Source organism: Idiotropiscis lumnitzeri, chromosome 2 (assembly GCF_059441095.1).
Source record: "Idiotropiscis lumnitzeri isolate Australia: NSW breed Sydney's pygmy pipehorse chromosome 2, RoL_Ilum_1.0, whole genome shotgun sequence".
NCBI lineage: Eukaryota > Metazoa > Chordata > Actinopteri > Syngnathiformes > Syngnathidae > Idiotropiscis > Idiotropiscis lumnitzeri.
The window spans coordinates 13,050,700-13,056,843 of NC_142392.1; positions in this window are offsets into that span (position 1 = coordinate 13,050,700).

Consider the following 6,144-nt stretch of genomic DNA (forward strand, 5'->3'; position numbering starts at 1 on the left):
CAGTTTTGAATGGCCATCCGTCCCCAGTCGATCAGGGGGTTGTGTGCCTGCAACCAGGGGATACCGAGGACGATGGGCGCCGCCCTGGACGGCATAACAAAAAACGAGCGTCTCGATATGATTTCCTGATAGCTTTAGGGTTAGTGGCTGCGTTACCCGTCTGATATCGGCCAGGAGACGCCCGTCGAGATCGCAAACCCGCTCGGACTTGCCGAGCTCCGAGACCGTGCAACCTAGTTTTTCCACTAAGCCGGAGTCGATAAAGCCGTCGTCGGCCCCAGAGTCGATCAGTGCCCGGACGCGGATGCTGGCCGTCAGGCCCATTACCTCCCCCTGGACCACCAGTCTCGTGACGCTCTTAGAGTCTCGGCGAAGTAATCCTTGCGTCTCTGAGCTGGGGGTTCCCCCCCCCCGGAATGAGGGGGATCGCCGGAGGCAGCAGCTGCCGACTCACATTGGTCCCCGCGGAGCGGGGTGAAAGTCCGGCGTGACCGTCGTCCCGGGCAGGCGGCCACTCGATGACCTTGTAATCCACAGTAGAAGCACGCTCCCGATCGGCGTCGTCGCTGGCGCTCGCCGTCGTCCAAGCAATTGGCTCCTAGCTGCATGGGTTCGTCGACCGGCGGGAGCTCCCAGCGCCGGGGGTCGTTGGCTCGAAAACTCGCTGCTCGGCCGCTCTCTCTCGACGTCGCTCCCGCAGGCGGTTGTCGAGTCGTATGGCCAGAGTGATGAGCTCTTCCAGCGACGCGGCGTCCTCGCGGGCGGCCAGTTCGTCCTTTAGGGAGGAGTTTAGCCCCCTGCGGAACACGGTCCGTAGAGCGCAGTCGTCGAAGCCGCTTTCTGCTGCGCGAATGCGGAAGGCGATGGAGTAATCGGCCACCGACCGATTCCCCTGGGTGCAGTCCAGTAATTCCATTCCAGCCTCCTTTCCCCGAATGGGGTGGTGAAACGCGTTGGAATTCGGCCAAAAACGCGGGGAACGAGGACCGGATTTCCGGACGGGCATTGCTCACGGCCATGGCCCATGCACTCGCTGGGCCAGTCAAGAGACTCATCATGAATGCTATCTTTGTACTCTCGTGCGCGTACGTCTGCGGCTGTTGGTCAAAAATTAACCGGCAGTGGTGAATAAACGGGCCGCAGAGACATGCACCAAATGAGTCCCTGCTCAGGCGAGAATTAAAAAAATAGCCCTGGAACACTCAGGTTTATCCTGCAACTGTTATGAACTGGGGAATGCTTTTTATTTATTTACTGTGAATAGTTATTTCTGTGAATTTACTGTGAGTTATGATGTACTTAATTTATCCATTTTGTTTGTTCCCAACAGTTTGCAAGCAAAACAGACACATGATGGCATCTTCATATTATTGTAAAAGTTTTGGTCTTTTACAAACCTGGGCTTTTTCACTTTTGTTTGAAGAAGCTGATCTAAAGCTATGACTGGGACAAATGCATGTAAACACGTGAAATAAATTGTTGAGCGATACAAACTAGTTCATCTGTTTTGAAAGTACCCCGGTTTTTGTTTACTTTTAAGTGAATGTTATATCAATTTTAGTCTTGAACACCAAGCATTGATTTTTATTTTGATCAATCATTTTTTCCATTAAACTGAAAAACCTTCGTCTCCCTCCTCTCAGTTGCTCTTCTCTCCTCTGCCAACCTCTGTCTCAACAATTCTTGTGTCCACATTTCTAAATCCCGTTTGTAGAGTCTTATTTCATGAGTTCGATTCAACAAAGGCAGTTTTAATTCTTTGTTTTGCTCCCTACTATTGAAATATATGTGTCTTAAATATTCTAATAGCCTATTTCATATCCAATTCCTAACAAATCATGTTAAGGTAGAGAAAATAATAATTAATGAACAGTTCTGTTACTGTTTTGGCCGTTATTATCTTTTCAATTGTTTATAGTTAAGAGACTGTTGCATGCCATTCCCCTTTAAGTCCCAGTTTGGTGGTGCACTGTCCCTTTAAGAGAGTGTCAAAAGTCAGCGCGGGAACAAGCGCTTCCTGCTCACACAAAGTCTGTTATACACGAAGCCAATTAGCAGTTAGGTTGTGTCTGATGCTTAAGTCCATAAAACGGCATTCCCTGTAAGTGTTTTCCAAATATTTAACCATTGATTGATGTTATTTAGTAGAGTTTGTAAATCGCAAATTAGGATGTGAACTATTTGCATTGCCGACTGTTCCGCCATTTTGTTTATTGTTGTGATGTATTTGTTACCGTTTCACACCTGCCATATAAAGAGAAGGTCTAAACCCATCCTGGCGTCAGTGACTGATTGTGTGGAGGTGTTTAACTAACTGGTTAGCAGAAAGGTTCTGTGAGGCCAGTATACACACACATCCATGTCTAACCAAATTAAAGATTACATGGACTAAACTGGTTTGATTATTCCTCACCTGGACAATATTGTGTTCTAATCAACTCCTGAAAATCTGTCCGACAAGCAAATATTTTACAGAAGGATTGTATTATGATTGCTGGCATTATTTTAAACACTTACAGGACAGAAGGTCAATTATTTAATTTAGCAGGTTCATATTTACGGAATATGTTAAACATTGATGAAACAAAAAGCATTTATCAGATGAAAGTAGAAGCACGGCTCACAAGAATAACTGGGATTGTAGTCCTGATGTTTTCTGATTTATTATATTTTTCTCATATGCTAAATTTATAGTACTTAGTTTAAATGTGTGAACTTTATTGAAATTCTCAGTCGTGAGAACAAATTTGCACACATAGCATTTCCATGACTTGCATTCACACTGACAGCACTTCATGGACAAATACGACGAAGCACATTCTCCACATTGGCTGTAGAGATGCAAACATACCAAATTGGGCACTGGAGGACTCACACAGACGCTATAAAAAAAACACATTCCGAAAGACAGAACAATTGGAGATCGGAGCACATGCACATACGCATGCACACACACAAACACTTACATACACTTGCACATACACACGCACATACACATGTACATACACGTATACCTGCATATACACGTGCACATACACATGCACACCGACAAGATTCCAGAGCAATGGCAGCTGGAGAGACTGCCCGCCGGAGAAGGCCAGCCTTGGCGTGTCAGTCTTGGGGACCAGACGGGAATCAACTTATCCAGACGATGACTAACCTGGGGAGGACCTTCCTTTGGACGTGGACCCGTGCCGTGGGAGGGAGCGAGGACGACCGATTCAACCGATTCAACCTACATTTCCCTTGACATAAAAAAACTCCTATTAAAACTGAAGCTGGGCTGAAAGATGGGGCGCATTTTTCGACTGTGCTCGCCCGAGTGCAGTTTCTCGTGAGATTAAGAAAAAGCCGGCCAGATATCTGTCTTTGTACTATTTCCTGAACTCCAGAAACTGAAGAAACTAAAAATCGGAACTCTAATCAGTTGTTGAGTCTTTATTTGACCCTTTTCTTCTCGAGCACAAAAAAACGAACACGCATTGGAGGAAGTTTGGCTTTTAAAGGTTGACTTACTAACTAGTTCTCATTTCCACGATGACTCAACTCCAACAATAACATGACAAATATTTGTCATCTCATCAATATTTGCACAACAGAGTACTGAGTTTCGAGATCCTCACTATATTATTTCTCAAAATTATATTTCTTATCAATTTAGCTTAGTTAATGGATATTTTATTGACAATCTAAGATCAACATACAAAGACAGAAAAAATTGGTGGTGGGGGGGCGCGAATCTTTTTCTTCTTGGTAGGGGCGGGCGTGAAATAATTGAGAGCAACTGCGAGTATATGCAGACATTATATTCATACAATCTTGCAGCCCGAATTAAAATATTATATAAAATATATATCAAAACAGAACAGCCAGGGGTAAAAACAAACACAGAGGCAAAGAAATATATTTGAAAAATACGTGCTTAAAGTATGACGTCATTAGCAAGCGCGCAGCTTCCGAAGGACCTCGACCACATCCACCGACCCGTCCACTCCGAAATAAAAACACCCACCGCTCAATTCTTCTGATTTAGTGTGGAACTGACTGTAAATTTCTCACAGAATGTCCAGTGCTACTCTAAAGGACTACGACATAATTCATTAAGTCTTTGTGTCCCGATAACCTCATCTTCGCGCGTTGATGCTTTTCGGCGTAGTTAGCTTAGCTTGTTAGCTAGCTAGCCGCGAACGAAAAGAGGCACATGACTCATCGCCAAACAGAGATCAAGTGCGGATTTTTTGGAATTATCATTTGAAAATGTGTGCAAGAACGACACCCAATTGCAAAGAGGAACTTTGTGGAATAAAAGAAGAGAACGAGCAACATCTTCAACTACTGGACGAAGTTTGCAACCAGCCTCGTGCTGTGCCACTCAAAGCAGGTTTGTACACGTCTTATTCTCATTTGTTTTGTAAAGAACGACTTTCTATCATTAGAAATATTCATCACAACATTAAGTTGTTTGGGGAAATGCGTTCAAGGTTATTGCCGTTTTATTTTTAAATATTGCCTTTTACTTGTCGGTTTGCTGAACATTTGTTTTTGGCAAATGAAATCAGTCCAGAAAATAAATGCCAAAGAATAACCAATAGTGGGTGGTTAACTCCGTGTTTTCCCAGGATAAAATTTGAACTGATTATTTTCCATTTTCTGGTTTTTATATCTTGTTCAAGCAATTCCTTAGGGAAGGAATTCTGCTTGACTCTAAAAAATGTGCACAGTGCGGCGAAAACATCAATGGTGGTTGATCAATTTTAGTGGATAAACCACAAAATATTACGTTATTTTAAAAAGTCAAGTACGTATTGGTCTTATTTATTTATTAACTTTGTTCTGGCTTCGTCAGGTGAGAGTCAATGAACCTCGGGTGGCTCTGCACTGTTTTGTGCACATGTGCGTAGTTTCACCCCATCCAAACATTTAAAATACATTGAATGCGTCCATCTAGGGTTGCTCGGATCTTATCATTGAACAAGCACATACTGCAAGGAATGCATCTGCATATTTGGCTTACAACGGGCTTAAAAAGGGAGTGCGCCACAACCCCCTTTTCTACCAACAAGGCCAGGAACATTTACCGTATTTTTACGGCCATAGGACGCGCTGCCTCGAAGGGCGCATCACCTGTTGGGGCGAGCTCGGCTGCTGTTAGCTCAGCTACAGCTCAGCTGCTCGCGCTAACTCAGCCGATGGCAACTCACTTGGACTTAATACCATAAGGAATTGCCCCACTTCAATGACAGATGCCATTAATCCATTGGGAATCACTGTCATTAACAATGACTCTAACCAATAACAGGTGTCTTGGCAAAAGTCTACAAGACAAAGTCAGGGGAGGGACTTCACTGGTCACCACACTCCTTAGAGTCACGGTTTCAAATCAAAACAAAAAAAACTCAGCATACAAGCAAACAATGAAACAAAGAAATAAAATTAACAACAAAACATGTATCTCTCATGCCATCAATAAACCCAAAATAAATAAAAATAACACAAAATGATTATAGCAATGGCTTCTTGGGAGCCACTCAGACTCAGCCAATCACATGACTGTTTAGAGAGATGTGCTTTGGGCTTTTTGTCTGTCATCTAAATCTGGGACGTTTCTTGCTTGCTATAACATAAATGATAAGACAGACTACAACATTGTGGACAGCTGCCCTTTTGTCCAGCTTTCTCCTTCACCATCACCCAAACACCATAGTCACATAATGTATAAGTCACGGTCAATAAGAAGCATAGATGACTCACACTTTGTCCAGCAGGGTGTGCTAACATGCACTCCAAACAGCCCAATGAGTAAAAGGGTTGATGGTCGCGAGTGATACTTAGTCCATATAATGGGCGCGTCGACTTACAAGGCGCTTTGTTTGTTTTGGGGAAGATTCGGGACTTTAAAGAGCGCCCTATGGGTCGGAAAATATGGTAGTTCCCAGAGTGAAAGCCAAAGATTTCTTCTCCCATGTGGCTTTTTATTGATGCAGATTTGAATATGCAAACTCATACAAAATGGACACACTTTCACACCCGTCCACACGCTTCCTGTTGTTCGAACGGTTTCAGCTTACAAGACATGTTTGGGTCACAATTCTGTTCAATGCGAGCTAAACGGTTTCCTGTCAAACACGGTTCAAGACGCGCATC